This window comes from Megalobrama amblycephala, linkage group LG16, assembly GCF_018812025.1.
Source record: "Megalobrama amblycephala isolate DHTTF-2021 linkage group LG16, ASM1881202v1, whole genome shotgun sequence".
Taxonomy (NCBI): Eukaryota; Metazoa; Chordata; class Actinopteri; order Cypriniformes; family Xenocyprididae; genus Megalobrama; species Megalobrama amblycephala.
Window position 1 is genome coordinate 20,454,155 of NC_063059.1, and position 14,696 is coordinate 20,468,850.

Here is a 14,696-nt window from a genome sequence, read left to right on the forward strand (position 1 = left end):
ATGCGTACCTGGTACGCAAAATGCGTACATGTTGGCAGGTCTGTAAACTGCACACCAACTTTTCAATAGCTAACTGTTCAGGTTGTGTTTTGCAAAGAATTAAGAACATGCAACTAAAATCAAAATTATACTTGGATCAAGACCATCTTTTTTACTAAACCCAGCTGGAAATAAACATCTGACAAAAATTATTAACAACAATGATCTTTTTTATTACTTAATATGTAATAGAAATACAAGAACTATGAACTGTGTTTGTGGCTTCACTGTATCCACTGTGGCTGGCTTAGACCTGCAAAAAGAAGGAGAATTCATTAGGACAATGTACCTCTTAAACCACATTACCAGTACATGAGATTATCCATACATTATATATTATATGGGACTCTCAAAGAAGTTGCAAGAACATAGTTGTTGACCAAACTTCATTATTTCACCCAACATATTTGGGTGTACTTTGAGCAGATTCAAGATCTTGAATTTTGCCATTAGTCATGTCAGGTTCATAGCATGACAGTCATCTGTTATTTAACCTTCTCCAGTTGTAGGTTAGTGATGTGCGGGTCATCTCATAACCCACAGACCCCGCAGGTCGGGTTGGGGTGGGATAAGAAATTGTCACTTTATTTGCGGGGTGGGTCATTAAAAACAAAATTAAAAACAAATCCATATATGTTGCGTGCAATTCCCTATAGCCTATATTAAAAATTTGGGAATATCTATTTTCATATTTTTTTAGGTTCTTTAATACGGTTACAGTATGAAGGCTGTAGCAACGTAACCATTTTGGAAACGAAGCGTAAATGTGAACATCAAAGATTTCTTATGCTGCTGCGTCCTCTATAGGACCAGCGACTAGTCGACGTCAAGTTTAAAGTCCCTGTAAAGCCCTATTAAAGTCTGTGTTCTGAGTTTGTCACACCACAGTAAAATGTGCTATTAACCACCCAGCCAAATTTGAATGATTAAAAAAAACGTCAAGTAAATTAAATAAATTATCAAAATCTTGAAAAAATTAGCAGTATTCTCTGCTCTCAAACGCTGGGGGCGTGTCCGCTGTCGGCGCTGAAACCACACCCACTCGCGAGAGCTGCCGCCTCAACTTATTTGTCTAATCAGTCAAACTCACTGATGCATATAAACAAAAGAATCACGATAGAGGGTTGCACAATTTAGTAGAGTTACTGTGGACTGCCTACTAATTACGCACACAAGGCAACATACACTCATTGGTGGGCACGTACTGCCGACTGTTGTCGAGTTCGACAGGTGACGGCGCCGTGAGACGGGAGGATGAAGGCCGGGATGGGAGAGATTCTGTCCGGCAGATTGTCAGTGAATCCCAGGTGTCTGATGAAAGTTTGTAAAACTCTCCGGTGTAAAATTAGCACTGCAGAGACTAATTTAATCCACCCCTTCTTCATATCACTGTTTTTTAGCAAATTTAAATAAGGAGAACAAGCTTCTTTTGTATATTATCGCAACCAGGTAATATGCATTTGCGTGATGAAGGCATTACTAGCTAGCAAAATTTAGGCTGTATAACTAACAGTATTGACACTCGAGATTAAACGGGCGAGCTGCTGTAGCGTTAGGGGTGGTGCCATGCTCGGTTACTCTAGTGCGTCAGACAGTTATATAGTGTTAGCCCAAAAAATCCTGAGCACAGAATTGGTGAAAAATTGTTTAACACTCTAACTTCACAATTCAGTACTACATAGTTCAGTCTTTGTAATGTTTTTGCAGCAATACATTTGTCACATTTATAATGTGTTTAGAATCAATTCTCAGAATTGACTTTACAGGGACTTTAAAGTGTCACGGCAGAGCATTAAAGTCGACTAGTCAGTTCAACCCCTAGTGCATAGCTAATAAGTGTGATGACATCATCCATAGCAACGATGTCAACTACACCCTTTCTCTTAGCTTAAGAATTCTCACTGTTTGTAATGGTTTTAGCAGCTTTGTGAAAAGGTTTTAAAGGATTAGTTCACTTTTAAATAAACTTTTCCTGATAATTTACTCACCCCCATGTCATCCAAGATGTTCATGTCTTTCTTTCTTCAGTCGAAAAGAAATTAAGGTTTTTGATGAAAACATTCCAGGATTATTCTCCTTATAGTGGACTTCAATGGAGCCCAAACGGTTGAAGGTCAAAATTAGTTTCACTGCAGCTTCAAAGCGTTCTACACGATCCCAGATGAGAAATAAGGGTCTTATCTCGAGAAACCATCGCTCATTTTCCAAATAAAATTATAAAATATTATAAATGTTTTAACCATAAATGTTCATCTTGAACTAGCTCTCTTCTTCTTCTCTATTTGATTCCAGCAATCTAGACACTGCTAAGTGTATTACTGCCCTCCACAGGCCAAAGTTTGAACTAATTGTTACATACTATTGAACTAACATATTGTATATGACAATTTAGTTCAAACATTGACCTGAGGAGGGCAGTAATACACTTAGCAGTGTCTACACTGCTGGAATTCAAATAGAGAAGAAGAAGAAGAGAGATACAGTGGGTTCCAAACGGGATATATCGCCCTCCGAAGGGCACTTCGGAGTGAAAACAATCATGGCCGCCATATTGAAGGGTCGTTCCAAACCGAAGTGCTCAAAACGGGCCACTTCAAAGGGCCCTTCAGAATGAAGGATTTCGAAGGGTACAACTGATGGACACTTCAGGCCCCCATGATCCTTTGCACAGGAAAGTTGTTTGACGTCACAGAATGGGTACAGGAGGTTAGGAGATTTTACCTATAAATGTATGTATAGTATTTTTCTGTACTATTGTAATATTTATACGAGTTAGATTTAGTAAATTATTATGGTCAAAACGACAGTGTACTTCAACAAAAATACTTTACAGCTCCCTTTATCAGTCCATTCAAATGTTTCAAATACATAGACACAATATGGTGTAATAAACCTAAATAAATAAACTAACGTTAAACAAAGGGCGCTGCTTGCACAATTTACTCCTCCTTGATTGTCTCGTTAAGATGACGCAGAAGTGCGTTCCAAAAAAAGAGGGTTTTTTTACCCCTACACCCTTCATCCCTTTGAAGCTCTCACTCCGAAGGGGAAACCATCTGAAAGGAATTAGGGCATAGGGATGAGCCCTTCCGAATGGAACGCAGGGCTACTTCAAGATGAATATTTATGGTTAAAATGTATTAAAAAAAATATATATTTTTTTTTAGAAAATGAGTGATGGTTTCTCTAGATAAGACCATTATTTCTTGTATGGGATCGTGTAGAACAATTTAAAGCTGCAATGAAACTAATTTTGACCTTCAACTGTTTGGTGTCCATTGAAGTTGGAATGTTCCTGGAATGTTTTCATCAAAAACCTTAATTTCTTTTCGACTGAAGAATGAAAGACATGAACATCTTGGATGACATGGGGTGAGTAAATTATCAGGAAAAGTTTATTTAAAAGTGGACTAATCCTTTAAGTGAAAACTCTTACCTAAGAATTTTTACTGCCTATTTAGGAGAACTTTTAGTTGTAAGATAAAACATTTTGTGAATACGGCCCCAGGTATATTGGACCAGGTTTGGTGTTAAAGTCTGCAGGACAGTGGTTCTCGAGGGCCAGAGCTGAGATACCTACAATATGTTCTGAACATGACTTTCAGAGATCCAGATTGACTGCTAGATCGATCACTTACAACAGTGGTGTCCAGTCCTGGAGGACCAACGTCCTGCAGTATGTAGCTCCAACTTTCTCACACACCTGCCTGTAGTGTCTGGTGATCCTGAAGACCTTCATCATCTGGTTCAGGTCTGCTTAATGGCTGGAGCCACAGTTAATTCTTCAAACAGGACTAGATGGCAATAAATACTGAAAAGAGAGAGGACAAACAACATTTAATGGTATAAAGCCAGTTTAAAATTATATTTTTTATGTATAATAACATCTGAGAATGTACATATGACACCACTGTACTGAAAAGTATTTGCCATTTAAGTAGTTGCAATTTAACATACAGTATTTGCCATTTAAGTGAGGATCATCTCATTTTTAAAAAATGACACCCGAAATATTAACAGATAACATAAGCAAAATCTTCATGAAAACACAGTTATATAATGCAAAGAAAGTTTTTGTAAATGTGCATGACAAATCTACAATGCAAAAACTGAGAATGTGTGACTGAGTCAAACAGTACTTACAGAGCAGAACCAATGATCTGATTACACACAAGGAAGAGGGAGAAAAATAAACAAAAATATATTAAATATTGCTCTGTATGGATGAATGTGCTGATTAAATGTACACATTCAAGATAAATTATTACATTAACATTTTAGTGATCTATTTCATGGCCTAAATGTTTTACTTCAGTTATATTTTTTCATAATTAATTAAATATTACAGATGGTTGATTTAATTTGACAGTTATCTTTTCGGGTGAATATAGGCAATGAGTCCTCTCTCTCTCTCTTTCACTCTCTGTCCCCGCGCGTGCACGCGCCAGCTTGACAACGCGTACAAAGTTATTGTAAAATTTGTTATTTTTAGGTCACGATAACATGATAGTAATGTGGCCGTAGCTTATGTAACGAGATTTAATAAGGGTGTGCAGCTTAGTTATTGTATTTACGTCGCTGTTTAAATCTTTAATACAAAGACACAACTGACTCAGGCAGGCCATCATAACAAGCTCGGTCGAGTCATCGCGTAAAATAGCAACGGAGAAACAATAATAAATCAAATTAACACCGAAATGGTTGTAAAACAATTCAAGGTAATGAATTAATGCGGTTTTTAAAGTATATTACCTCAGATTACCAGAAAATGAATTGTATGAGCGGCTAGTCAACCGTTATAACATTTAAACGCAGCACGCTAAATAATATAACGTTACTCATCAGATAGACCACTAAAGCGGGTGTAATTTAATTCCAATTAATTAATTAATTCATTACCATTTCGACCTGTTACACTAATTTTAATTGAAAACTCAGAAATTACTATAGAAATATAAAAAGCTTACCTGTTTGCGGTACCAGTCGATTCCGGAATGACAGTTCGTTGATGCTGTTCCAGCAGTCTCATTGGTTAGAATTAATCACGTGATGTCATATTACTAATAATTTATATTTATTTATATTTATTTATTTATTTATTGCCATTTCAGAAAAATAATATATTAATATTGTGTGTGTGTGTGTATTATAAAATATATATATATAATATATATATATATATATATAACTGAAAATTCAGCTTTGATCACAGGAATAAATTACACTTTACTGTATATTGACATAGAAAACAGCTGTTTTAAATTGGAATAATATTTCACAATATTACTGATTTTGTTTGTATTTTTAATCAAATAAATGCAGGCTTGGTGAACAGAAGATACTTCTTTTAAAACATAAAAAAATCTTACTGACCCCAAACTTTTGAACGGTAGTGCATATATATATATATATATATATATATATATATATATATATATATATATATATATACACACACACACACACACACACACACACACACACAGTTGTCTCAGTCTCAGTCTACAAACAAACAGGTAAAGACAGTACTTGTCTTGCTATCTTGTTGACTGTGTGCAGTTTTAGTTATGGGATGGGCAAATGAATGTAATGACATTGGTGACATTTTACTAGATTGTTAAAAAGTTTGATTAACCCTGTGCCTTGAGCATTTAATCATAAAACAATGATTTAACTTGTACTGTGCTGTGAACATGGGGGGTTGCCCACAGTAAACCTGCTATGGGCCCCGGAGCTAAGGGCCCCACATGGGCTAACCAACCCCACAGAAAACCCACACTTAGTGGGTGAATGATGAAATCACATTAAACTTGAGTTCTATGTTGATAAATTAAAATTGATTTCTGGATATCGTTATGTTATTTTTGTACACACACAAACAAACACGTTGTGCTTTCATGTTTTATGGAGACTTAATGGTTTTTATACTGTAAAAATTGTATATTCTATCCCCCTACACTAACCCTACCCCTAAACCTACCCATCACAGAAAACATTCTGCATTTTAAATTTTTAAAAATCATCACTTAGTATGAAAAATCTCCCCACACGGACAAGGATTTCAGATATTGCCATCTTTGTGGGGACATTTTATCCCCATAATATATGGTTTACCAGGCCACACACACACTCCTGTCCCACCCAGTTTTTTAAAACAAAGTTACAACACTGTTTCCCATGCGGTTACACTGCAAAAGGGAAAATGGGACAAAATGGAAAGTTATGTTGACCCATGACCTATATGAATGAACAATTTTGTGTGAATTCTATTAAACAATACATATATTTAACAGTATAATTTCTATACATATTACATAAGGATACCATTAAACAATTGAAAAATGAGCTAAGATTTAGTTTGTGTGTCATATTTAATCTATTTTGTTGTGTTGTAATAATTGTAAAAAATAAATAAATAAATCTGCATCTAACCTATAAATTGTACATCATTAAATCAAACTAAAGAAACCACTCAATTTATTGGAGTTCTAATGGTTCATACTGGTGTCCAGTAGATACCAACGTGTAATCTATAGGTTGCCAAAGATGTTCTATTGGTCCTTAATGGTATCCAATAGGCAAAATATGCTACCAATAGAAGAAAGCAAATTACCAATAGAAACCCACTTGGACCATTACATTTTCCATTAAAACCAATACAGGCAAATAGGCAAAACATGCCACCAATAGAAAAAAGCAAATTACCCATACAGACCCACTAGGACCATTACAGTTTCCATTAAAACCAATACAGTTCACTTTAAAACCATTAAAACCATTACAATTTCTGTAATGGTTTCTATTGTTTTTTTCAGCAGGGAAAAGCAAATAGATTACTGCAATTCACAGAAACAGCTCGACTCCAGGCAGAGAAACATGGATCATATCATTTTGTGTCAAATTGTTGGATTTTGAGGTAAAATCATATTGTATTGTTATATTATGTTGACAACTCATTAATTAAATATTTACCATCTTATATTCTGCATAATTGTGTGTTTTTAAATAAACAACACTGACAAAAACTATAAAACTGTATGTTTTAGGGCTGGACAATATGAGGATATAACATTGATATTTAGTGATTACGCGGATTTAAACCTATATTGTAGTTAAATAAAGCGTTCACTGGCATATTTGCTTTAGCCTATGTATTTCCCCAGCGTCAAATGGGGAAATACAAACCTAATCCATGGATATTGACATGCAGACAGTAGTCCTGTTTCCTGACATTTATATGTGCCTGATTTCGACGCCGGGGTAAAAGCAAATCTGCCTGTGAATATTTTATATAACTACAATATAGGTAGGTTTAAATCCGAGTAATCACTTATATCAATGTTATGTCATATTGTCCAGCCCTAAAACATATATAGTTTTACAGTATAGTTTAAACACCCAATTATGCAGAATATAAGTTTAAATGAGGTTTAAATCAGAGTAATCACTTATCAATGTTATATAGCCTATCGTCATATTGTCCAGCCCTAAAATATGTATAGTTGTTGCAGTGTTTATTTAAAAACACCAAATTATGCAGAATATAAGATAGTAAATATTTAATTGATCAGTTGTCAACACAATATTTAACAATACAATATATACGGCATGATTTTACCTCAAAATCTAACAATTTGACACAAAATAATAACTGCAAATCCATGTTACTCTGCTGGAGTCCAGCTGTTTCTGTGAATTGCAGTGATCCATTTGGCTTCTTTTTTCTGTAGCTTTCAGCAGCCTTTAAATATATACCTCGGGGTTTGTGTCAAAGCTATTTGTACAGTCAATCACAAAGCTCTTTCCCGTTTTGGATGTGTTTTGTGAGTTTTTCGCGGCATTCACGCTGAAAACCAATGATGCCGCTCAGTCTTTTCGTGACCGCAGTCATAACGGTCGACGGTGACGTCACGTGCATACCCTCTATAGGTGGGCTACAAATAGCCGGTCTGACTACGAGCTAAATCGTGGCTATGCACAGCCTATGCAATATAACATGTCAAAGATATGAAACCAAACAGCTTGTAATCACGGTTGACTTCGCTTAAATGATGCAATATCATACATCTCGCAAGTTATTTTTGGTCAAAATGACATGTAACCAAATTAAAGATTATTTTGGCTAAAAGTGGGTTACACATAGTCGGACTACATCGGGTCTATAGCCTAGTTAACCGAGACGGTGAAATGATGGCTATTGCTTGCTAGGATGTGTAAAGCGCTTATCACAATAAATATTGTTTCAAAGCAGCTTCAAAGAAAATGCATGTCAACATTGTGTCCAAGTAATGTCAATTCAGAAATGTAGCCTACAGTTTAAATATTATGCAGTTAGCTAAAATCATATATTAATTTAGGCAGAAACTCATTTATCTAACTAATGGAGGCAAGCTACATCTGTGCGTGTAAACCTCACTTCCCTAGCCTCGTTTAAAAGCCTCGTTTACACTGCACGCGTGTGCGGTGCGTTACGGCTGCGACGCGGCTACCGGAGCTGATACGGTATACCCCGGGTATACTGTATATCCCGAGTATACTTCAGCCGGTATATCCCGTGTATACTTCAGCCGTCCGCGTTCGTGCACCGTCGTAATTTTCGTCATGCAGAGGGCTCGCGGCACACCCCGTCCGCGCGCAGCCCAAATTTCGAGACCGCGCGGACTGTGCGCGTGCAAGTAGGAAAGAAGAATCCATAGGTGGCAATACACACAGTATGGAGCACAATGTGCAGTCATCGAAGAAGAGTGTGTAAAGAACGATTCAAAAATAAGACGAGTAAACTCAAGCATGCCTTCTCCATCGTTTTTGATTCCTGTTCTCTTGGTGTATCTTCTGAACTATGTTGCAATGGTGGCTGCACTATTTTTCTTCTCCGATCCTGCCTAGCGAATGTCCAGTTGTCTGTATAGAAAAAATTGCACTGCGCATGTGTCGAACTCTGTCATCTGCGCGCATCCTTGGTTTAGTATACTTTGAAAGATGCGCGGACGCGACTGAAGGAAAGTGAAGTATACCCGGGGCTTAAGGCTGATTTATTCTTCTGCGTTGAGTGTACGCTGTAGCTATGGCATAGGCTGCACGTAGTACGCGTAGCACACTACGTAGCCTGACATGCACCTCTTCAAAAATGTAACAACGCGTCAATTCTACGCGGACTTCAAGTGCTGTGATTGGTCTGCTAGAACCCCTCCCTCGGGTCAAAAAACTGGCGCGGAGCAATAGGAGATATAATAATAATTCGAAGTGAAATGAAATAGGCTAGGATTACGTAGGCCTAATCCGAATGAAATGTGCATCTCTGCGGAGATGATGAGAGTCAGCAATGTCAATCTTTGCAGCCGACACTGATTCAGAAAACATTAGTTTATCAGTAAACAATTAAAATGTCTCCTTGCTGTTTTTTTGCCACTTTCATAATCATTACTTTTGCCAGTTCTTAATGCAAGGTTTATGCGTGCACTTGAGTGCTATATATAGATATTGCATAAACGCTCATTAGTATGGTTTATTCTCTCCAGTATTTAAGAAATTAAATGAATTTAAATGTGATTAGTCCCTATTGGCTTAAATGAACTACTACTAGTCGACTAGAAATAACTTATTTCACATATTTTCGATCCAGTATGTCACAAAGGTTTGAGCTTGCGCTCCGCATCCATGTTCTGACACAAACACAGAGAGCATCGTACATTAGTATCAGTTTTAAATTATATTACTAACCTGGGCAGCGTTTCCCAAAAGCATCGTAAGCTTAAGTTGATCGTAGCTCCATTGAAACCAATGGAGCTACGATCAATTTAGGCTTACGATGCTTTTTGGAAACGCTGCCCTGCACTATTTCTTTAGAACAAAACTGTGCAGCAGGTCTATCATCTCTAGTCACACACTTCAGCTAGCCTATGTGTCCCACCCCAACACACACACTAGAGAAAAAACTTTGCAGGTCATATGAGAGAGAGCATACTCACATTCAGTGAGCTTATAATGCCGCATTTTATTGTCAGTAAGTGTAAGGGCGTTGTTAAAAAAAAAAAAAGGCATAAGTGGAAATATTAAATCTACTTTTTCATAAAACGGCAATTTAAATATGTTATTTCTATAGGTTATATAAAAAAGACAAAATAAAAGGGCTGAATAAGCTGATCTAGCATGTTAAATGGTGGCATCCTAGTAAATGAATGGTACACCCCCTTAAGCTCACAGAAATGGTTTGACCCAAGTTCTCAGCAGCCAATGACACTGACCCGTTCAAAAAGATTTTTAACTTCTATTCAAATACACGTATTTAACGCATTGATTTTTCACGCGTGAAATACACGTTAAATACGTGTCAAATTTAACGTGTTAAAATTCACATGTTTTTGGCCCTCTCGGCTTTCCATACTTCTTCGGCTTTTGCCTTGATACTCAACATATGACCGCGGACACTGACGCAGTGTCCGACGCAGAAGTATAAATCAGCCTTTAAACGAGGCTATAGGCGCCTCGATCGCCTATTTTTGACGGACGCCGCGTCCAAGACGCGCAGCTCAAATACAAAATAAAGTCAAAATAATCACCCTGAGTAAACTCCCGCTCATATTTCGCATCACTACGATGCCAGAAACTGACGACAAGAGATTCGAAGTTGAAAAACTTGAAATTTCTTTGTTGTTGTCCATAACTGGATTTTTAAGAGTATTAATCTTCTTCTTTAGGTTACAGCAAACTAAAGTATGGCATAGCAATAAACACAATAAAACCGGATAAAATATAACAAGTTAGCCATTAAATACATGAAAAAAATCAACGAAAACAACGTTGGACAGGCAAATCTAGCGGTCTCGGGAATCCAGCCGCTTCGCTTCTGAAATGCTTCTGGTGTGAGTTGACACTGCTCAGAGAACGGAACACAACCTTGCCGGGGCTGTAACGAGCCGCAGATGCGTGCAGTGTAAACAAGGCTTAAACGAGGCTTCAAACCAGCGTAATTCATACGAATTTGTTCGACCTCACTTGTAGTCTACGAATTCATATGGGCGGGGTTAGGGGTAGGGTAGGCCTAGGTCATTCGTACGAATTCATATGAATTTGGCAACTCGTAAAATACGAAGGCTTACAATTTAGCAAAAAACGTAGGCTACGAATTCGTACAAATTAGCCACCTCGTAAAATACGTACGAATTGCCGTGAGATCGGGAGGATATCTGGTTAACCTAATTATTCCTGGTGCTATTTGATAGACCTCTTTTGCAAATGCCCTTTGAGAAGATTAATTTTTACGAATCAGTTCTTTAAAGTCCATTTCAATAAATGAATCCCCAGCTAGCAAAAAAAGGTCCCCAGAACGTCCCCTGAATGGCCTCTGCGAACGTCCCCCGAACGTCCATGTGTAGGGTCCTCTGGCTGTCCCGGGGACGTCCGCAAAGACGTCCTCGGACGTTCACGGGGACGTTCACAGGACGTTCAGCGGCCATTCGGGACGTTTAGGGGACTTTCGATTAAGTCCTCTTATTGTTTTTTTATTTTACTTCTAGGTTAACAAAAGAACACAAATACGTTGTAAGGAGAAAAATACATTTATTTATTTATAGTAAATGAGCAGTTTCATAATTGTTGTGCTCTTTCCGTGTGTGTGTGTGTGTGTGTGTGTGTGTGTGTGTGTTATGCAGTTGTGCACGCGCGTCTCTCGTTGTCAGCTGTGGTAGTCCGATGGCAGTTTTTTTCGATGGCTTCTAACCTAAAACGACAAAATGAACACATTCAATAATGTTTCAGGTATCGTTTGTCTATTAAGAAACATTTGTTACTGACAATTTGGATTCGTGAGACCAAGATTAGCGTACATTTGAAGATAGGCCGTAACGGTCAGCCGCGACGGACAACAACTTCAGCAAACGTTTGTAAATGTAATCTTGTCATATAATTTAAACTTTACAAGATAAACAGTGGTTATGGTAGCCAATGTCTGCTAAACTAAAATTTAAAATACCTTTTCGACCGACGAAAGAGAAAACTCAAGGCCTCATCTGAGAAAATCACCGGCAGGACCGTTAACTGTCGACGCAGCCGAGCGTTGCCATGGCTACATGCGCGTAACCTAAAGAATGACGTCACTCGATCGTCACTTGCTTGTATCTCACAGTGTGGCTATATTACACTTTTTGCCACATGCTATACCTTTCTTATGTGTAAAAATTAAAGTATTTTTTTAAAATAACTTTTCTTTAATAAAACCATGTTTGACAGGTATTTATGGGTATAGGAATTGTCTTACCTGTGTAATTTTCCAATTTCTTTGCCAGCAAAGTGCTTTTCCATTCTTCATCTTTTCTTTGGCTGCATTCATCAGTTGAAGTCAATAACATTATTTTAGAGCTCCAGTTCAGGGTGATTGGGACACTTTTTACCATTGAGATGACTTGGATAAAATGTCCCATTCTTATATTATCCCACATCTTATATTCAGTAGCCTACTATTGGGGGGGCATCATGATTTTGATGTTTAAAATGATAACTGCTGAAAGCACACATGATCTGATGACATCTTTAATTAGTTAGTAGGTTGAAGTTACTCCATTATTTTTTCCCATAGGCTAACATGAAAGTTGTTCATTTTTAATATTTACTTCATTTTACAATGAATGGGTCATTCTACAGAAAAGTCAACTTTTCTGTCCCTTTACAGAAATATTACACTTGAAAACAATTTTTTTTATATATTTTAATATGAAACAATATTTGAACAATTAAACCTTCTTGCGCATCAATGTGGCAGTATTTGTTTTTTAATTATAAAAATTCCAAACAGCACAGAAGTGCTCGTCCCCACAGTCATGTGGGAAAGTGCTTTATTTTGAGCTCAGAAACAGGGTTTAAATACAATAATGTATGCATAACTGTCAAATATATTATGTAAATGACATAAAAAAACAAAAAACAAATGCTGAATAAATATTATAAAATATATTAAAAAAAAAACCCTGGTGTTGTGTCACTGGTGTTACCTTTAACAAAAATCTCTTATTTTGAAATAAAAATCACACTGTTGACATCAGTTGACTACCTTCTTCCTATTTCCTGAAGATCCATGAAGAAAGACACATGGAAAGTCCACTATCTCTTTTCAGTTATCAGAAATTTTAATTAGAAAATCATAATTTCATATGAAGCTTTTAGTTGAAGTCACTGGTGTGACCTACTTTATTATTAGGGAATTTTAAAAAACTAGAATACAAATGGATTAAACTACTTAATTTAGTGAATATACCATGATTGACAACATGTGGGTTGACACCTTGCAGCAGCCATAAAATGCATTTTTCATGAAAAATGTCACTGGTGTTACTGTCACTGGTGTTGTTTATAGAAAAAAAAACTTTATTCAAAGCTATTTATTTAGTTATTTTGCATAAAATAGCACTAAATAATGTGATTCTAACTTTTTTTCCTATTGTTAATCCTTCTTTGGTCAGATATGGCTAAATTGAGGGTATTTGACTAAACTGAGAAGCTGAGAAGCAGCGACTTTATGGACAGCGTATTTTACAGACATTTTTAAAATGTTGTTTATGATCTTTTACTGACTGCTTTCACTAAGTGTCAATGAAAAGTCTTTGATTGTATAAAAAATGTAAAAAATTTAGTCTCCTCTCCTTGATTATAGTTGAAGAATAAGTAGGCTATCTTTGGTCCTACACTCTAAAAAATGCTGGGTTGTTATAAATATGGACAAACCCAACCGTTGGGTTACAAAATGCATTTAAAAATTTAACCCAATGGTTGGGTTTGTCCATTTTTGACCCAAACTTGGGTTGAAACAACCCAGCATTGTTTAGAGTGTATGTATCTGTCACTGGTGATTCATTGTGTCACTGTTGTTACCGTTTTTCTCATTAAATAAAATGTGTCATATGTGACATGATAATACTTTTACATTCATTGAATTCTGCTAAACTCAAGAATTAAGATGTAAAGGATTGCATTACTTGTTTATAACTGTTTTTCAAATATTTCCATTGTTATAGCAAATACATGCATAATTAAATTAGCATAATTCAATCACTTTTAACTAACCTGAAAAAAAAAACACATAATCTCCTTATTTTTTTCATTATCTTTTTTTCTGTAACTCTGACTGCATGTGCTGAAAAAAATTGAGAAATATCATTTCATAAAAATGTTTAAAATGCCAGAGAAGTATGGTAACAGTGACAAAAAAATGGTACATGCTGTCTTTAAATGCACAAAATAATAATAATAATAATAATAATAAATCATAAAGCTGTCATTTGTATTCATAAAGTCAATGTGTAATATAATAATGTGGTCTAAGTTTAAACGTTAGAAAAAGAAAGACATTTTAAGACATTTTGTCATACCAAAAGTGGACTTTTCTGTAGAATGACCCGAATTCAATTACTATTTTTACTTGAAGTAAAACCATAATATCAACCTGCACAACAAAACAATCATGGTTTCTGTAAATCCATTATCATGTTTAAAGGGATTTTTAAGGAACACAACCTCCTTTAAATCCAGTAGGTTTAGTTTCATTTGCCCTTTGTCTGAGTTTCAAGGTGTCAGGTCTGTTGATAAAAGGCAACGCTGTTTTTTTTTTTTTACAAGTGTTGTTATGGAAATACCAGATGAGGGACGTCAGTAGGACTTTCGCAAAC

General features: G+C 36.3%; 2 long non-coding RNA genes across 2 annotated transcripts; both read right to left on the reverse strand.

Moving 5' to 3' along the window:
* Window positions 1–169: 169 nt before the first annotated feature.
* LOC125249392 lies at window positions 170–5,099 on the reverse strand. The gene is made up of 4 exons (XR_007180550.1): window positions 5,007–5,099; window positions 4,183–4,199; window positions 3,678–3,850; window positions 170–292 (listed from the first exon to the last, which is right to left on the reverse strand). It is a non-coding gene; the product is annotated as an uncharacterized LOC125249392 (long non-coding RNA).
* A 6,482-nt stretch (window positions 5,100–11,581) lies between these two features.
* On the reverse strand, window positions 11,582–12,303 carry LOC125249393. The gene is made up of 2 exons (XR_007180551.1): window positions 12,011–12,303; window positions 11,582–11,906 (listed from the first exon to the last, which is right to left on the reverse strand). It is a non-coding gene; the product is annotated as an uncharacterized LOC125249393 (long non-coding RNA).
* Window positions 12,304–14,696: the final 2,393 nt, after the last annotated feature.